The sequence below is a fragment of the Triplophysa dalaica genome, chromosome 1, assembly GCF_015846415.1.
Source record: "Triplophysa dalaica isolate WHDGS20190420 chromosome 1, ASM1584641v1, whole genome shotgun sequence".
Lineage (NCBI taxonomy): Eukaryota > Metazoa > Chordata > Actinopteri > Cypriniformes > Nemacheilidae > Triplophysa > Triplophysa dalaica.
Genome location: NC_079542.1, coordinates 779,910 through 800,550, shown reverse-complemented (window position 1 = coordinate 800,550; position 20,641 = coordinate 779,910). Strand labels below are relative to the sequence as shown.

The 20,641-nt window shown below is 43.1% G+C and overlaps 1 long non-coding RNA gene across 1 annotated transcript; it reads left to right on the top strand.

Moving 5' to 3' along the window:
- Positions 1–18,950: 18,950 nt before the first annotated feature.
- LOC130437728 (uncharacterized) lies at positions 18,951–20,003 on the top strand. The gene is made up of 3 exons (XR_008909224.1): positions 18,951–19,086; positions 19,189–19,325; positions 19,943–20,003. It is a non-coding gene; the product is annotated as an uncharacterized LOC130437728 (long non-coding RNA).
- Positions 20,004–20,641: the final 638 nt, after the last annotated feature.

The window sequence follows — 20,641 nt, the reverse complement described above, 5'->3', positions numbered from 1 at the left end:
TAGCATACTATCATGACAGATGTATACTTAATACAATTTTTACCCAAGCATTTTCATTTTGTGATGATATTGTGAAAATGACAGAAATAAACAAATATTACCTGTCTCGTTTAGGAGTGTCAACGCCACCTGTCTTCTGTATTTTTCAGCCGCAGAGGGGTCATTTGAAAATTGAAGAGGCTCTCCAGCAAGTATTTTCTCTGCATACTAATAATGAGATAATAATAATAATTATAATAAAACATAATAATATATGAGAAAGTTTAATAAATTCCAAAAAGTTAACACATTCAAAACAACCTTTATTTTCACATGAAATCCCAGATGGCCAATCTGTGATTCATTTTTCAAAATGTATTAAAATATTGATGTCCGAGATTCTGTGAGCTAGCTGTCTAATGTTTAGCCTCGCTTGAGATAAAAAAAATGCTTGGACCCGGAAACGGTATTCCTTATGCCATCACTAAACAACCAAATAACAAATAAGACACAGAATAATATACAAAAGGTGTTTTTACTTTAAGGACAAATATTCCACAGGAGGAACCATCCTTCTGGAGTGTGTGTGGTTCTGTGTTTGCTGTCCACCTTGAAACTTGGCACCCACGTTTTCTGATGAAGGCCCTGAAAGGTGTAACAACAAACAATATGCCAATGGGTGTGTCTCAATCAGCTCCCTAGTCCCTGAGGTTGTGAAACAGTATATGGTGTACACGGATTCGGACACTATGGACCCCGACTCAGTTCACATTTGGACACTGTTCACTCATTTTCTTGTGACGACACTGAGTGAGCGTGTTCTAACGTGACTTCACAGCTGGTAATTACTAACATAACAAGGGGCAAAACAGACAGCTCTCATTATATAAAACTTTAATTTACTATAATTTTTTTGTTACAAATGTGTTTACAAGTTTGGTTCAATGTTAAATTCGACTGTTAAATCAATTACGCAGACACAAATAACCAGAAGATTTTGTTCCCTTCCCCGTGACCCGAGGTAGTTCGGATAAGCGGTAGAAGATGGATGGATGGATTTTGTTCCCTGCCTGTCTAGCAATGTGTTTATACATTCAACAAAATAAATGCTTTCAAAAGTTCAGTTGCTTTCATTAAGTTTATTGAATTTGTTCGTGCAATTTTGGTTAAAACTAATTCGGTTACACGCGATTTTCGTTAAGGTAACATAGTGAGCATGAATGCTCCCTGACTTTTAACTTGCATTGTGGGAATTTTAAGCGAACGAACGTAATCAGTGCACTGGAAGAATTTTGTGAATGAGACACCCCCTAAAAATGGCAGACTCCCTGATCATTGGACTTACTACTGAACAAAGGAGCTGATTGAGATGCACCCAATACCATATTTCCAGATGTTTTGGTTTGGTTTTTAAACTGAGCACTCCATGCATGGACGTTTACCTTGTTGACTCCAAACACTGCTTAAGTTTACAGGAATCATTTCCCAAGGGATCCAACACAAGGCTCCTTCTCTCAGAAGGAAAAATAACCTGTGGAATTGAGTATTAGTCATATACTGTATGTTTTCACTGCTGTTGGTAATATTGTAGCTCTCCCCAAAGTCAGCTAATTACTGAGCAAAGTAGTTGGTCTTACTGTCAATATCCAGTGACCAGGTTCATGGACAACTCCCAAAATGATGTTATACTTTGTTGGATCACACTACACATGACACATCAAACATAATCATTAAAAATAATCAAATTAAATGCTATCTTATTAATAACCTTACAAGCAGCAGACACCAATCTTAGGCCTACCTTAAGTCTTGAGCTTTTACCTTCCCATATTTTCGTCATTTCAAATGAGTCAAAAGAGTGAATATGGAGAACAATAAGATTATTCTGTGTAAAACAGGGGAAGTTAACGGATTATTTTAGCCCGTTAAAGTGCATTGTGAAATATGGTGACCTGCTGTACCACAGTCACTGTTCTCATCACAGCTAAATGCTTTTCAGGATAAGACATAGACGGCATTAGATGTCAAAAGAGTGAATATGAAGAACAATACGATTATTCTGTATAAAACAGGGGAAGGTAACGGATTATTTTAGGCCGTTAAAGTGCATCGTGATATATAGTGACCTGCTGTAGGACTACAAGGTTACTCTGTACATTATAAACATATCAGTTTATAATATGTTCTTATGTACATTTTATAGCCTATAATGCATGTAAAACACAAAGCTCATTTATGTTCATGTTTCTTAAATGGACAACGTTTAGAATTATGATTGCTCTTCTATTATTTGTGTAAAAGTGAATATATATATATATTTATACATACACACACACACACACACACACTTACATGTTGGCTATAAAACAATTACCATGGCAATCACAATAATTCCAAATCCAATCAGTACACGAATTAAATGAACCTGTTTGTACAGTTCAAGCGGCGTGTTCGTCACTTCAGCACTCTTAACAGACTTTCAGAAAAGCTCGCTCACAGTAACGTGCACGAGAACAAAGCGCGTTATTGCACAAGATTAAAAAGCTGGGCACGAGCACAAGGCGCATCCTTGCCCGAATTTACGCTCTTTGCGTAGAGAAGTGTCGACAGTGACAACAGCGCCTACTGCGGTCACAAAATATCACGGGTAACAGAAAATTTTGTAACACCGGCACTGATCAGGGGTATTCAATCGGCTGCCGAACATTTTCAACTCGAGCTATGAATTCACGCAAAAATAACGAACTTTTTCCGCGAGTAATAAAGAGCGTGTAACGCGATTGCTCGCATTTGGTGTGAACACAGGCGAGTGGCGCGACTGGCAAGCGATCTCTCCTGTGAGACGCGGTGAACAGAACGATGACGGATGAGAACATATATTGCAGCGTATTTACATAAAAACTAAACCAAACGCCGCAGCAGGCTGAAACATGAGGATTAACAATTGAAGACGCGTCACGATGAATCAATGCACATGATGGAATGTCTTTATTACTCTCTTTCACAAGCTTAGAAAACAAAAGCACTTACGTTGATTGATCTACTTATGAAAACCGTGCAAAGATACCTCTGATGTTGGCGATGGTGACGGTCAATAGAAAGTTTCTCCCCATGCTCAATGCTTCTCCCCATGCTCAATGTTTCTCCAAATGCTCAATCCCTGATCAAGTTGTGTTCAAGGACATTGTCAATTTTGTCGAGAAACAAGTCAAGATCCTTACTGATCCTATCTTTGGAAACATTTTGGAAATCCCACCTAGTGGAGGTCGAAGTTTGAGTCGCCCCAAGACCAAAGGAAATATCTTTGCCACTACGGTCTCTCAAATGGAAAAGGGTAAAAAGGCTAACAAAGTAATTGAGGCTTGTCTTTGTTGTGGTGAAGAACATTTAGCGGATTCATGTGCAACATTTGCCAAGAAAACTAATAAAGAAAAGGTGGATTTCTTAAAGAAGAAAGGTGTTTGTTTTGGCTGTTTATGCACAGGCCATATGAGCAAAGACTGCAGAAAGCGACTTACCTGCAAAGTATGTGGTTTTAAACATCCAAGCATTCTCCATATCTCTAGATATGACAAAACTGAGGAAAACAATCAAGCACTGGGTAGTGCATTGGTCTCTGTCCAGTCTAGTGTTCTAACTGGGGCCGGTGAAGATTCATGTGCCTTATCCATTCTTCCAGTATGTGTTAAATCTAAGGATGGGAGTAAGATTGTAAGGACGTATGCCTTCCTTGATCCAGGCAGTTCAGCCACTTTTTGTACTGAAAGTCTCATGCATAAGCTTAATTTGTCTGGAAAGAAAATGAGTATTCTTCTTAAAACCATGAATCAGGATAAGTCTGTTTCTAGTTACGTTTTGAAAGATTTGGAAGTTGCTGGGTTAAAACAGACACATTACTGTTCACTCTCGGAAGTGTATACACAGAAAAGTATACCAGTATCTAAATCAAATATTCCCACAGAAACTGATCTTGATCAATGGCCTCACTTAAAGCACATTCATTTGCCTTCAATTGAAGCAGAAGTTGAGCTTTTGATAGGATCTAATGTACCAGAAGCTCTAGAGCCGTGGCAAGTTGTCCGCAGTCAAAATAATGGACCATATGCGGTAAAAACTGTACTTAAGGAAGATTATACTGCCTTTATGGAGGACGTGATTTCGAAAGATTATGCTGAAAAGGTACCTGAGGAAGATCTTGACAGACTGGACGGACGTGTGTGGTACATACCTCATCATGGGGTTTACCATCCAAAAAAGAAAAAGATCAGGATTGTTTTTGATTGTAGTGCCACATACCAGGGGTTTTCATTGAATCAACAGCTGCTCCAGGGTCCAGACTTGACAAGTCCCCTCATAAGTGTTCTTACAGGATTCAGAATGGAACCCATAGCTTTAATGGCTGATGTAGAATCCATGTTTTACCAAGTAAGAGTTCCTTCAGAGGATTCAGACCTTTTAAGGTTTCTGTGGTGGCCAAAGGGCAATATAAATAAGAGCTTGGAAGAGTTCAGAATGGTGGTATATTTGTTTGGAGCTTCCTCATCTCCAAGTTGCTCCAATTATGCACTTAGGAAATGTACAGAGGACCATGGGAGTTTGTTTCACCCCAGAACAACTGAGACCATAATGAATTGCTTTTATGTGGACGATTGCCTTACTTCAGTGCCTACAGAATCTGATGCTATACAACTGTATGAGGAACTTATGGAGATGTGTGGTAAAGGTGGTTTTCACCTTACTAAATGGATGAGTAACAGCCGTAAAGCGCTGAGCGCAATTCCTGAAGAAGAGAGAGTAAAAGAAGTGAAGAACCTTGATTTGAATCGTGACATGCTTCCCATGGAAGAGTTTTAGGTGTACAGTGGTGTGCTGAATCCGACACCTTTAAATTCAAGGTAGTACTCAAAGATAGACCTTTCACTAGAAGAGGGATTCTTTCAGTGATTAGTAGCATATATGATCCTCTAGGATTCTTGTCTCCAGTGGTATTATTAGCAAAGAACATTCTTCAAGATCTCTGTAGAGAAAAGATTGGATGGGACACTATGTTACCTACAAGATATGTTCAGAGATGGAGAAATTGGATTGATGATCTCCATGACTTGGAAGGATTTGAGATCAAAAGATGTGTGAAACCTGGAGAATTTGGAAAGGTCATTTCAGCACAGCTACACCACTTCTCGGATGCTAGTGAAAGTGGCTATGGTGTGGTATCTTACCTGCTATTGCGCAACCAGCAAGGTTTAGTGCATTCTACCCTTCTGATGAGTAAATCTCGTGTATCACCATTAAAATCTTCCACTATTCCTCGTATGGAACTTACTGCAGCTACTCTTGCCAGTCGAATGGATAAATTATGGAAAAGGGATCTAAGAATGGAATTGCAGGATTCAGTGTTTTGGACTGATAGCACTGTAGTGTTGAAATACATTCAAAATGAGTCCTCCAGATTTAAGTGCTTTGTTGCAAACAGAGTTGCAGAGATTTTGAGAACATCTAACACAATTCAGTGGAAGTATGTTAATTCCTCAGTTAATCCTGCAGACTTCACCTCAAGAGGATTAAGAGTGCATTCGTTACTTAAAGAGCAGATGTGGATAGCTGGTCCGCCTTTTCTCGTCAAATCCCAGGAAGAATGGCCAATTAATCCAGTTGATGTTGAGAAAATCATGCTTTCAGATCCAGAAATCAAGAAGGAATTCTTGGTCAATACACTGCAAGTTGAAATTCAAGGATTAGACGCGGTGACACGTCTTATTAACTATTATTCATCATGGACATGTCTTCTAAAGGCTGTAGCCTGGATACTAAGGCTAAAGAAAATTCTGATAAATCTAAGCCAGAGAAGGAAACAACTGGATTCAAAACAGAGTCAATTGGGAGATCTTGGTAAAAACATGCACAAATCACGATCCAGTATTGGTAAAGGATATCTTTCAGTAGATGAGCTGACAGAAAGTGAACTAGAAATCATACGCTTTTCCCAAAGGATGAGGTTTCCAGAGGAATTGGAGACTTTACAGAGAAACGATGAGGTCAAGCGAAGTAGTTCTCTGTATAATCTCAGTCCAATTCTTGAAGCAGGTGTTATAAGAATGTATGGACGTCTTGATAATGCATGTATGCCTGAGGAATTCAAACATCCAATCATTTTGGCTAAGGATATGCATGTCACTGACCTACTTCTAAGACATATTCATGAGAAAACTGGACACAATGGACGAAATTATATGCTAGCAAAGCTTCGTCAGAAATATTGGATTTCAGGTGCCAGTTCAGCCATACGAAGAATCTTATCCAGGTGTGTAACCTGTAGAAGATTACAAGGACCAGCAGGAAGTCAGCAAATGGGAAATTTACCTTCAAGTAGACTTTTACCAGATGAACCACCATTTACTCGAGTTGGAGTAGACTGTTTTGGTCCATTTGAAATCAAAAGGAGACGAAGCACAGTAAAACGATACGGAGTTATTTTTACCTGCATGTCTATAAGAGCTATACATATTGAAGTTCTTGCGTCGTTAGACACGGATTCCTTCATTCATGACCTCATCGGGCTATAAATCGTCGTAAGGCAAGTATCAGTGTTGTATTCAGACAATGGAACCAACTTTGTTGGAGCGGAGAGGGAGTTGAAAGAAGCCATCAAAATCTGGAATCACAATAAAATCAATGATGTGCTCATCCAGAAGGGGATTAAATGGATCTTTAATCCTCCCACTGGATCCCATTATGGAGGCATTTGGGAGAGAATGATCAGATCAGTTAGGAAAATATTGAATTCCATGTTAAAGGGACAGAGATTGGATGAAGAGGGTCTTCATACGTTTCTTTGTGAAGTGGAGTCAATTCTTAATGATCGCCCCATCACTAGATCATCTATGGATCCTATTGATCTGGAAGCTTTAACGCCCAATCATTTACTTCTTTTGAAAACCCAACCAACGTTACCTCCTGGTCTGTTTCAAAAGGAAGACTTGTATGTACATCGTAGATGGCGACAAGTCCAGTACATGTCTGACTTATTTTGGAAGAGGTGGACAAATGAATATTTACCTCAGTTACAACAACGGCAAAAATAGTTGTCAATCAAAAGAAATTTTGAAGTTGGAGACATTGTTCTGATTGTTAATGAAGCTGCTCCTCGCAACTCATGGATAATGGGAAAAATTGTTGCTACAATATCTGATAAAAGAGGACTAGTTCGTCAAGTGACAGTTAAAACAAAGACTAATTACTTGAACAGACCAGTCACAAAAGTCTGTTTATTACTTGAAGCTGAAGAATTGTGCAAATGATTGATTACAAAGGACTTCATGCAATGCAAATGGACTTTTATATGGACTTTAAAATGCATTTTACATTTTCATACATTTAGAATGATTTCGGTCTTTGAATTGCGTTGTTTGCTTTCATGGTTATAATTGTTTGATTATTATTTTTTATGGATTTGTAATAATCATGGGGCCGGAATGTAGTGGCACTAATTAATTTTCCTTTTCTTATTGGTTAATTGTAATCATGGATTTTTTGGGTGTGTTCACTTCCGTTTCCTTTATATCCGGGTTGTTAATTTGTTTGGGATGGTTGGTAGAGGGTGAGCGATGGGATGGCCAACTTTCTGTTGACCGTACAAAAAATGTCTGTTTTATTAAATAAAACTACTGTGACGTGTACAGAAGTGGCCCCGTTTCTCAGTCTCTAAGGCAAAATGGTTGGATGCCGATATACTCACCCTGCAGCCATGATCCATAACCTCCCAGGTGAACGCACTAATGTAGACACCACACCCCCGGTGCCACCCACAGTAATGACGTCACGATGCGTGTGCACATACACAACAGTACAAGAAGAAGAAATGAAGTCAAACCCAATGTGTGGCTCCTACACATTCATTAGTTTCATTTCTGACATTTCGCTAGGACCAATAGGATCACCATTTAAAAAGTACTGAGACAAGGGTGGAGAATAGCGCGTCGGAGAACAGCGCCTCTGTAGGTTAATGTTGTTTCACAGAATTTCCCTTTTTTGTTATGCAGTTTAAAAATACAACCAATGAACATGTTTGAATGTAGAAATTCAGCTTTGGCATCTTACAATGCACCGATGTTGTTGTTGTGCAGTTTAAAATACAAAATCTATGTTTTATGTTTTAAATGTAGGAAAGAACTGTGGGTGTCTTATGGGGAAAATGTAAAAGTACAACATACTGGCTCCCATATTTAGGGGCCTATGATTGAATCGTGGAATCCAGGCATGTTTGCTGTATAACGCGGAATGGCACTTAATCTGGCAAATGTATTATTTCTCAACCAAAAAGTAGGAATGAACGTCAAATTCAAATTGTGCATTTACTTTACAAATATTTAAATGGTGTTTAAATATGCAATCTGCAATTGTTTTACGTGTGCACATGGAGCTTTCAGAGAACGCGTGCATGTGAACTGTTCCGGTTTCATGTGAGAATTGAAAAAAGCAACTGTTCATCTCCCTTTGTGGTGACCCGTCAAAATAATACTCCGGTTTACTACATCAACCCTCTTTATTTTTTACTGAGTATATTATTTACTTTAGTAAACTACAGTCAATTTGCTAGTAACGTTATAAAAATAACTTTAAAAATTTAAACAGAGAAAACGGAATTTTGGAAAAAATTAAACGGATTTCTTATTGTTGTTATTATCCCTTATATTGCAACCCATATCCCTCTGGCCCCTCATTTGGGATGTTTTTCATGAACTGGCCCCATGACAAACTAATTGAATAGCCCTGCTGTATATTATACATGCTGTCAGACATTCTTCATTCAAATCTTTAACATGACTTTTAAAAGAGAAGAATTAAAGACTTTTCACAGTTTTGCAAGAATCTTAACTGATTTTCAGATATAAATGTAAAATCCTTTTTTTTCAACAGGTCTTCTTTCCATTCAAGGTTATTTAGTCACTTCTGAAGGTAAAAAATACAAATTTTAATGTTTTGAATGTTTATTTGTTATATGTTTATTTAGCTTTTCTGTAGCTCAGTGGTAAAGCAAGGTTGTGGGTTCGATCCCAGGGGATTGCAGATACTTAGTAACAAATGTATACAATGTAAAAAAAAATCCTGTAGAATTTACAGTAAATTACTGGCAGCAGGGTTGCCAGCCAGTTACTGTAAATTTTACAGCAACAGTACTGTATTTTAATTTACAGGCATTTACTGTAATTGCAGAATACAGGAAAAACCTGTATTTTTTAATAGCAACAGTATTATGCTGTATTTTTTACAGCAAATAGCTTCATTTTAATTTACTTTATTTAGAAGAAATACATAAATCACTGTATATCCAGTAGGTTTTGCATACTGGATATACAGTGTTTAATTTTTTTTAATTGATACAAAAATACATTACTGACGAATTTTGTTCCTTGTTGTACATGAAATATTTTTGATGATATTTTTGATGACGCTTCTTGTTCCACTCTCTGGATTAATATCTACAAAGAGTCAGGAAAAACAAAATGTCATATATTATATGTACAAAATATATTATATTAAAATACATGAATTAAATGATCAGGTTGCTAGTGTTAAATAGGGGAGACTTCTAAATATTTGCACTAAAAAAATTCATCTCTCGTTGAGAAATATTGTTTTAAAGGTCTTAACGGTTATATAACATTAATAATCTATAAAATGCAGGTAAGGAAGTGTTTCAACTAATACCTTTCATTGGACTCCAAGTACACGCTGCCCCATTCTGGTGCTCAAGATTGAATATGTAACATGTTATGAACAGATTGGTAAGGCCAGACATGAAGCTGTGCTGAGCACCGTCACACAGAACCTAACCTTCAGTAGTCAGCATCCAGTGGCCTGCATGGCAAAGTGTGTCCTAAAACAAACAATACCACATGTGACAATAGTTAATAGTTACTATACAATTTTATCTTTAAGCTTTAAGTACATTTAAACTACATTTTAATATAAGTGACTCTACAAACAAACTCTAAGCAAATTACACAGAGTAACTTACACTTAAAACCGTACTTGTACAGAAATGTAAGCCATTAACGTTAGGGATGTCACGGTCAAGAGATTGTCACACTGGTATTTTGTAACGGGTCGTCTCACTCCCACCCTCGAACCTCGGTCCTATCTGGGAGACAGTCCTGCTGTAACGATGAGGGTGTCGGTAACGTCTTTTGCTACAGCTCTCAGCTGGCCTCCGTTACATATACTGTATATCTAGATGGTTACGTACATTAATCAGTTTACCGGGCTATCCTCCGTAAACATCGACTTACCTCAAGGTTTGGTGACTCGTTTTAATTTGGGCTCTCGATTTAACGGATAACTGCATTTGCAAATTTGAATAACACCACAGAATTATCACGACCGAGTGTGCTATTCAACACTAAAGTCCCGTCAATCCCAACCGTCGAAGCATGTAACTTTTACCGAGTCTACGGCGGGCGCGATGTTCAACATAAAAAAAAACAACCGTCAACTTACTAATACAATGAACTGTAGCTTCTCACATACCGCCTTCGCTCCTGGTGTGAACAAAACCTCTAAATAACATGAACAACTTCTGTCCTCAGGTGCTATAGCGACGGAGAATGTTTGAAATCTTACCGCGACGGCGCTGCTGAAGCCCCGCGCAAGACTCCTTCGGTCCCCGCGGATCCGGGGTTACCAATATGAAACGCAAATGTAGATACCTCTATATAACATTACCAGTATGATAGTTAACAAATATGAAAAAAAACGTAATAAGTCACTTACCACAGGTGTGAATCACTCATTTTGCGCACTACCCCAATCTCGACTGTTGAAGATCATCCCGCCATTGAAAATTTGAAATTTACAGCAATATTCCGCACATTTGAGTTAATCCGTCACGTGACTCCAGAATGCATTGCACTTTACAGCAATATTCTGTATTATTTAAAAAACAGCCAGCTTCTGTAAAATAACGCTGTAGTTTTTACAGTAATTCGTTACAGTGTAGGATAAAGCAATGTAAGTCGCTTTGGATAAAAGCGTCTGCCAAATGCATAAATGTAAATGTATTCATTGAATGGATTTTGAGGTTGGATGACTGATTAATTCTCATGGGAACGTGTATCTGACTGTTCTCTAGTGCGTCATTCTGGTTTGTTTTGGATTTAATCATCACTCATCCAAACGTCTTGGTTACGTATGTGACCTCAGTTCCCTGATGGAGGGAACGAGACGTTGTGTCGAGAACGACAGATGGGGTTCGCCCTTGAGAACCAATCAACTCTGACTACTATAGAAAAGGCCAATGAAATTTGGCGAATGAAATTTGCATGCCGGGCTCCGCCCCCGGATATCCGGTATAAAAGGAAGCCGGCGTGCAGCATTCATTTTCCTCTTGTTCTGAAGAGCCTGAGAGCCTCTCACGACTGCAGCAGAAGACGATACGCGTTTGTGGCATAAGGGACACAACGTCTCGTTCCCTCCATCAGGGAACTGAGGTTACATACGTAACCAAGACGTTCCCTTTCTGTCGGTCTCTCGACGTTGTGGCGATAACGACAGATGGGGTTGCCTATGGAAAACGCCACAACGCTGTATCGCGTCACAATCTCAGCGAAGCGACGGTAACAAGCCTGGTCGTGTCAGCTCAAAGCTTCGTGAAACTGTAACCTTCCAGTGTGGTGGTCGGGGGGTCCCAGAGCTTTCTTGGAGAAAGATGGGTACAGCCCTGACCGGTAACCTTTCACGGACGGGGCCTTAGCTCTCTACTGGCAAGAGGCCGTCCCGCTCGGGTTTACACCGGGTGAGCGCAACTCTTAATCAGAGAAGCGCTGCAGAGGCCACCTCCTACCTGTGGGGAGGAATATGGTGGAGATATATAAATGGTCTCGTCTTTGGAGGAGAACGCATGGAACGTGCGGACTGGGTAGTTAACCGCGAGGTGGAGGTCCACCTGGGGAAGCTCATGGGTTACCATGTGTGGGAACCATTGTCATGAGGGTATAGCAGACGGAACAGCCCACGGGGGGGGGGGGTGTTACTGCGTCTGATAGCACCAGGCCGGTTAGAACTATCTGTGATAGGTCACATGGTATCCCGGCCTAAGGGGGAAGGCTGCTCTGCCCAGCCAACCCCCAGGGGGTGCTTGCTTAGTGGTGGATGGAATGCCTGTTCTTAACCAGTGTCTGGGTAAGAAGGAAGCTTGGTGAGGTACCAATTTTCTTAGCCATGTGTTTGGGTAAGAAGAAAAGGGTAGATAGGACACTGACCCAACCTCTTGCAGGACGTGGGCTGACACCGAGTTCATCCGAAGGTTGTTAACCCTTGCGGAGGTGTTTGGGCGTAGCCCAACCCGCAGCTCTACAGATGTCTGCTAGAGAGGCGCTTCTCCCAGTGCCCAGGAGGTGGCTTAACCCGTGGAGTGAGCCCTCACTGCAAATGGGGATGGGAGATTCTGAGATCGGAATGCCGTCATAACGGCATCCACGAACCAGTGCGCCAGCCTCTGCTTGGAGACAGCCTTCCCCTTCTGCTGTCCTCCAACACAAACAAGGAGCTGGTCAGAGCTACTGAAGCTCTGCTTGTGGTCCAGGACACAACACGGATGGGGTTGGGTCTTCCTCCCCAGTGGGGAGCGCCTGCAAGTCCACCACTTGGTCCCCAAAGGGAGAAGTGGGAACTTTGGGCACGCATCCGAATTTAAGGCAATCCGGGGACACAGAGAATGCTTGGAGGTCCCCTACCATCTTGACGGAAGCGAGCGCAAACAGGAGTGCCGTCTTACTCAGCTGAGGAAGATCGGAACCTCCGAGGGACTCAAAAGAGGGTATGGAGCGGAGATGAGGCGGATTCCGCCCTCTCGCGCCCGTTAGGAACCTGGTGACCAGGTCGTGTTGCCCTAGAAACTTTCCATCAACTGATTTGTGATGAGTGGCAAGAGCGACTACATACACTTCCAGTGTGGAGGGGTGATGTTAGTCTCCAGTTTCGTGAGAAGGGGAACACAATCCTGGTCAAGCACCTCAGTGGGTCCTTCTCGTTGAGAAAGACACCAGGACGAGAAGAGGCACTGTCTAGAGGCGTGTAACCGCCTAGTAGATGGGGCCCTAGCCTGGGTGATGGTCTCAGCCGTATAGGGGGAGTAATCATCTCAGGATCTTCTCATCCCGTCTAGAGACCAGACATGGGAGTTCCAGAGGTCTGACCTGGGTGCCAGAACGTGTCCTTCCCCTGAGAGAGCAGGTCCTCTGTCAGGGGAATGGTTCAGGGGGAGTCGCTGTCCAGAGCATCAACTCTGAAGCCAAGTGTGGTTAAACCAGTGCGGTGTAACCAATAACACTTGGTGCTCCTCTTCCCTGACCTTGCACAGTGTCTGTGCAAGGAGGCTCCTGGGGGTGAAAGTGTGCTTCCGCCCATCAGCTGAGCGCGAGGGCATCCGTGCCGAAGGGGCCACGGTCAGGGAGTACCAAAGCAGACAATGGGTGGTGTCGCGGGAGGCAAAGAGGTCTATCTGTGCCTGTCCAAACAGCACCCAAATGAGCTGGACCGGGGATGGAGTCGCCACTCTCCGCAAGGCATATACTGACGAGAGAGCGTGACGGCTGAGCGTGAAGTTTGCCTGGGATGTGCATGGCCTGCAGGGAGCAGATCACCTGCTAACTCCACAGGAGGAGGCGTCGGGCAAGTTGTGTTAGCTGCCGTGAGCGTACGCCACCCTGGCAATGTACGGTACGGCTGTCATGCTGTCCCGGAGGACCAACACGTGCTGGCCCTGCACTAGAGGCCGGAGCCTTCTCAGCGCAAGCTGCACAGACCACTACTCTAGGCAGTTGCATGCCAGCACAGACGGGGGCCCCTCCAGCGCCCCGCTGCTGCGTGCCCGTTGCACACTGCACCCCACCCCTGCAGCGAGGCGTCCGTCGTCACCACAACGTGCCTCGTAATCTGCCCGAGGGGAACCCCGCCCGGAGGAAGGTCATGGAAGACCAAGGGGTTAGGGTGCATCGGCATCAGGGCGACATCACCATGCGCCTGCTGTCGGTGTGCCACGCTGTCCTCGGAACTCAACTCTGTAGCCAGTGTTGAAGCGGTCTCATGTTCATTAACCCGCGGGTATTACCCCGCGGAGGATGCCATGTGTCCCAGGAGCCTCCAGTTCCAACACTGACTGGGCGCGTGCTGCGGACAGCTGCGCAGACAGAGTTTAGTTCCATACCGAGAAAGACGATGCTCTGCACTGGGGAGAGTTTGCTCTGTTCTCGGTTGACCTGAAATCCCAATCGATCTAGATGCCGGAGCACCAGGTCCCTTTGTGTACACAACAGATCCCAGGAGTGTGCCAGGATAAGCCAGTCGTCGAGATAGTTCAGGGACAGACCGAAAGGGAGGACTCTGTACTGATATGCCCACCCCTTGAACGCGAACCGTGGAACGGGCGGTGTTGAGAGGATCGAGACATTAGAGTAAGCGTCCTTCAGGTCGATTGCCACGAACCAATCCTGACACCTGATAGATGTCATGATGCGCTTCTGCGTGAGCATCTGAAAGGCAGCTTGTGAAGGTGCTTGTTCAGGGTACGCAGACCGGTGGGGCGCAACCCGCCGTCTTTCTTGGGAATGATGAAGTGCGGGTCATGACCCACTGAACATCTTGGTTTGAGGGACGAACTCAATGCCTGTTTCGCAGAGGGTGGTGACCTCTACCCGAAGTACGGAGGCGTCCCTGCCTCTGACAGAGGGAGAGATGATGCCCTGAAACTTGGGAGAGTCTCTGGCGAACTGGATTGAGTAACCAAGACGGACCGCCCGCATTAGCCAGCGAGACAGTGTGGGCAGCTCTCGAGCTCCCAGGGACTGTACAGGGTGACCAACGGGGCAGTCTGCTTCATCATTCCCACGGGGGTGGTTCGTCGGCTGGCGAAGCTAACCATCTGTTACGGGGGGTCCCCGAAGGGAGGGTTGGCTCCGCCTTTTTACCTGCCTGGCGGGACAACGGTACGCACTATCGGTTTGAGAGTGGTGACAGCTGTCGTATGTGTACGACCTCACACCTCGCCAGGGTGTGAGGTCGGTTCGCCCGAGCACAGTCCAGTGGAGTGTGCGATCAGCTGCAAGTACACCCGGGAGAACGGAAATACTCTTTGAGTAAGTGGGCGCCAGGCCCTGAAAAGGGCCCGGCCTTGACGACAAGGCAGGAGGCGTCTCGTACCGACCGATCAGAGCCGTGGCTGTGAAGGTTCGGGCCCGATGTTGTTCTCCCTGGAGTCTTCCCGTCAGAGTCCCTTCTCGTGAGAAGTTTGCTGACGGGGTGGAGGTTTTCCCCCTCGATCTCTGCTTCCGGGGTGCCGCCTGTGGGGGCACAGGAACCGGAATCGATGTCGAAGGGGTCCTGGGTTGCAGGGAAGCAGACGTCACGTGAGATCTCGGAGGCCTTTAGGCGGCCGTGTCGCAGTGAGAAAAATGTGGTTAATTGCCACTGCCTGCTTCACCTTCAAAAACTGCTGAGCGCAGTCCTCGACGGTGTTTACCAACAACCCACCCTGCGAGATGAGTGCATCAAGAAAGCGGACTTCCTTGGTGTCACTCTTTTGCACAAGGTATTGCCGGGGGTGTCACTCCTGGACCACTACCGTGGACATCGTCCGACCCAGGGCCTGTGCCGCCGCCTTAGTCGCCCGTAGAGCACTTTCAGCGGCGGCACGGAGATCCTGCATTATACCCAGGTCGGCCTTACCCTCGTGGGGCTCTCTCAACGCCTGACCTGGCGGACCTGCAGGCCATGGCGAAGAGAGAGGAGGCAGCCCTTGGCTGCCCCACCATCGAGGGAAGTAAGGGAGGTGGAGCTGGTTTTTACTGGAGCGGTCCGTGAGTGGAGCGCTCCAAGTTTTACACAGCTCCTCATGCACCTCCGGAAACCAGGGTTAGCATGAATGACATAATTTCTGCTTCCTCCTAACTCGACCACTAGGGGTGGAGCTCGGATTCGTCAGAGTCGGATGTCAGTCTCCCTCCGTTGCTGCGAGCGACATCTCATCTACGTCACACAATGTTCCCGATGTGTGTGCGTGAGAATCCGGCAGTATGCCACCACCAGTTGGGGAAACTTCATAAAGCGAATCGGGGTGCGATCGGCCCGTGAGCACTTAGCTGGCGGGTTTAGGTTCGCAGAGTTCCCCATATCACTAACGCTGCTAACGTGGGTGGTCATCGGGGCCGTAGCCACAGATGTCACAGCCCAAGTAGCAGACGAAATGGTGACTGGTTCCCGTAGGAAGACAGCCACCCGTGACCGCAACTTCTAAATGACAATCTGCCCGCAGTGCGCGCAGATGTGTCAACAAACGCTGCTTCAGTGTGCTGGACGCCCACACACCTAATGCAGCGATCGTTTCAATCCCCTGCCGCACCCAAGAGAACAGCGGGACATGATGTTCTCGATGTGTGTGCGTGAGAATCCGGACGGTATGCCACCACCAGTTTGGGAACGTTCAGAAAAGCGAATCGAGGTGCGATCGGCCCGTGAGCACTTAGCTGGCAGGTTTACGTTCGCAGAGTTCCCCATATCACTAACGCTGCTAACGTGGGTGGTCATCGGGGCCGTAGCCACAGATATCACAGCCCGGGTAGCAGACGAAATGGTGGCTGGTTCCCGTAGGAAGACAGCCACCCGTGACCGCAACTTCTGAATGACAATCTGCCCGCAGTGCGGGCAGATGTGTCAACGAACGCTGCTTCAGTGTGCTGGATGCCCACACACCTAATGCAGCGATCGTGTCCATTCCCTGCCGCACCAAAGAGAACAGTCTCGCTGGAGAATGCTCAGTCAGTCCTGAAAAGGACTTTTAGATAAAATCTCACACACCTCGGAACTGCCGAGACGTCCAGGGGAAGGTCGCTGCAGGTAGGGACGATCCGCTGCTACACGTCGTAGATCCGGCAATGTAGAAGAAGAAGAATTTGTTGAATTCGTTCTGTTCGTAGTCATGAGCGAAGGCTCTGAAGAACAAAAGGTAAATGAATGCTGCACGCCGGCTTCCTTTTATACCGGATATCCGGGGGCGGAGCCCGGCATGCAAATTTCATTCGCCAAATTTCATTGGCCTTTTCTATAGTAGTCAGAGTTGATTGGTTCTCAAGGGCGAACCCCATCTGTCGTTCTCCACACAACGTCGAGAGACCGACAGAAAGGGAACGCTCAGTCTTTCAAGAGCTTCAGCTGGAAATATCATCAACAGATTTAGAGTTTAGCAGATATTCACATCATTTTTATTTCATTTATATTACTGTTTTCAAATCACTGTTATGCTTTTGATGTGTGAAGAATGAATACATCCAGACACAGTTGATCACTTCAAAACATATGTGAGACGATCCAGAAAATATACTCACATTAGACTTCTTGTTCAGCTCATCATACAGACAATAATCAAATCTAACATTCTTGTCACGGTTCTGCCTGTCTTGGTTGATTAGTTCCTGGTCTTGAGGCAGAACCAAAACAGAATCCTCTGTTACATGTGGGGAGAGACGTTTGTTGACCTTTTGGCCTTCCATACTCTCCCCGCCCTTTCCGTCTCATTAGCTTCCCCTTAGTGCTTTATCTGTGTCACCTGGCCCCTATTAATTACCCTATATTTGTCTCCCTATTTATACCTCTCATGTTTCATTGTCCTGTGCTGGTTCGTTGTATGTAAATGTTGTGTACCTTGTCTCCCAAGTTCCTGTTTTCATCGTATCTTAGTAAGTGTTAGTTTAGTGATTGTTTCCAGTGTTTGTTATATAGTCTAGTTAGTCAGTGTTCTAGTCCTTGTTTAAGCTTATTATTTATCCTGTTTTGTTTTCACCCTCGTGGGTTTTGTTTTTTCAGTTTATAGTGTTCTTTGTTAATAAAGTCCTGTGTTTCCCCTACCATCTTGTCTCGTGCTTGCCTGCACTTGGGTTCGTCCTTGCAAATCATGACAATTCTTGACTTTAACCTCATATTCATCTGTAAATGTTAAAGTTGTATAAGTTTCATAAATCAAACTGATAAGCTATCTTTGATTATATATTTTCTAGAGAATTTAGCATTGAAAGGTACAGTTACACAGTCATCTACACGTACTGCCTGGGCAGCTCAACATGCCATAGATGGTGTGAGATATGGAGATGCTTCTACACACTGCTCTGCTACATTATCTGAGAGTAACCCATGGTGGAGGTTGGATCTACTGGATATATATGAGATTAAAACTGTCATCATCACAGCTATATCAAGCTGCTGTTTGTATCAGACCAACGGAGCAGAGATTCATGTTGGAAACTCACTGGAGAACAATGGAAACAACAATCCCATGTAAAGTTATTTATGACGTCACTTCAACACGTTTCAGTGATTGATTGATTGAAACACCTCAGGAGACATTCATTGATTAACTCTCTCTCTAGATGTGCTGTGACTTCTGATCTTGGAGCTTATTACACTGTCACGTATTCATGTAATGGGATAGTGGGACGTTATGTGAATGTGGTCATGACTGGAAAGACGAGTCAACTCTCTCTGTGTGAGGTGGAGGTCTACGCAACAGGTCATTCCTGATACTGATTGTACCAAATTAAATTAATTTGATAAAAATCGACAATTAAATAATAAATGCCTATGCGTTGTAGTTTTAGTTTAAAAGTCCAAGATTCTTGTAAATAATAAATTGACTTTAATCTTTGAACAGTCATGAAGTATCAGGTTCAAGTTTTTTAGCTGTTTACAGAGACTGTGGTTTAAAGGTGATTGTCACAAGGTTATGTGTTTATATATCTCCAGACTGACTGATCAACTGTTTTTCAATATATCTTTTCTAGGGAATTTAGCATTCAGAGGAACAGTTACACAGTCATCCACATACTCCAACTGGATACCTCACCTTGCCATAGACGGAATAAAATACGGTCCAGATGTATTTGGTGATCCATACTGCTCTGGAACAGAATCTAAAGCTGACCCATGGTTGAGGTTGGATCTCTTGAATATTTATAACATCAGTAGAGTTATCATCACTGCGCGTGACTACTATTACGGTGAAGTCAGTGGAGCAGACATTCGTATTGGAAACTCACTGGAAAACAATGGAAACAACAATTCCAGGTAAAGTTATTCATGACATCACTTTAACACTTTTCATTGATTGATTGATTGATTGATGGATGGAAACACCTGTATAGAGATTATTTGATTTTCTCTCTCTAGATGTGATGTTACTTCCTATTTACCTGGTAATACTCAGAGTTTCTCATGTCATGGGATGTCGGGACGTTATGTGAATGTGATCAAGACTGGACTTACAGCTATGCTCATTCTGTGTGAAGTGGAAGTCTTTGCTTCAGGTTATTTCTGAAACATACTTCTCTACTATTAGATTGATTTTACATTTACATTTAGTCATTTAGCAGTCGCTTTTATCCAAAGCGACTTACATGTGGGGTAGGCAATGGAAGAAATTGGGACAGCATAAGTACAACAAAAGCATAAGTGCAATCAAAAAAAGAAGACTGGTCTCATATAACCTAACACAGTATACAGAACCATTCATTCATTTTTTTCATTTTCTTTAAAGAGTAGAGAAGAAAATAGAGTCATAACAGATCAGTACATTTACATTTAGCCATTTAGCAGACGCTTTTATCCAAAAATTTTACTGTTGAAATGTATGTAATGTTCAAAAGTTATGATTTATAATTTGAGTCATCCATCAAATGTGTTTTTTTCCGTGTGTTGTAGACTTTTAACATTTTTTGTGTAAAATATGATGAAAAATTATGAAGTATAAGTCTTATATTTCAATGTAGTATAAAAGTGTTTTAGCTGTTTAAAGAAGCTGTGGGTCCATTGTGAACATAAGAGTAAAAATGATTCAAATGATTCTGAGTTGATTCTCACAGATGTGTTTTTTTATAAATCTACACACTGTCTGATCGACTGTATTTCAATATTTATTTTCTAGAGAATTTAGCATTCAGAGGAACAGCTACACAGTCATCTACCGGCTGGAAAGCTCAACATGCCATAGACAGTGTAAAAAATGGAGATGCTCTTAACTACTGCTCGTCTACATTATCTGAGAGTAACCCATGGTGGAGGTTGGATCTCTTGGATTATTATTATATTAGTACAGTGATCATCACTGCTCATGACGACTATTTAAATGAAGCCAACGGAGCAGAGATTCGTATTGGAAACTCACTGGAGAACAATGGAAACAACAATCCCATGTAAAGTTGTTCATGACGTCCTTTTTACACTTTTCATTGAGTGATTGAAACACCAGATTCATTGATTCTATCTCTCTCCAGATGTGCTGTAACTTCTGATCCTCTAGCTGCTAACTCCATCAGTTACTCATGTCGTGGGATGGATGGACGTTATGTGAATGTGGTCATGTCAGGACGTACATCACATCTCTCTCTGTGTGAAGTGGAGGTCTATGGAGAACGTAATTCCTAAAAAGTTATTCTGTTTGGTAGAACTGGTATTTGTGTGAAACGCTCCATTCTTCAAACTATACAGTCTTTTGAGAGATCATTTCAAATGAGATATATCGATATAGAATGTTTATTTGTTTCATTTATTTCAGTGTGAATATTTGTACATTAAAACTCATGGTGTGAATGTGTGTTGATATGAGGTGATGTGAATGTGTGAA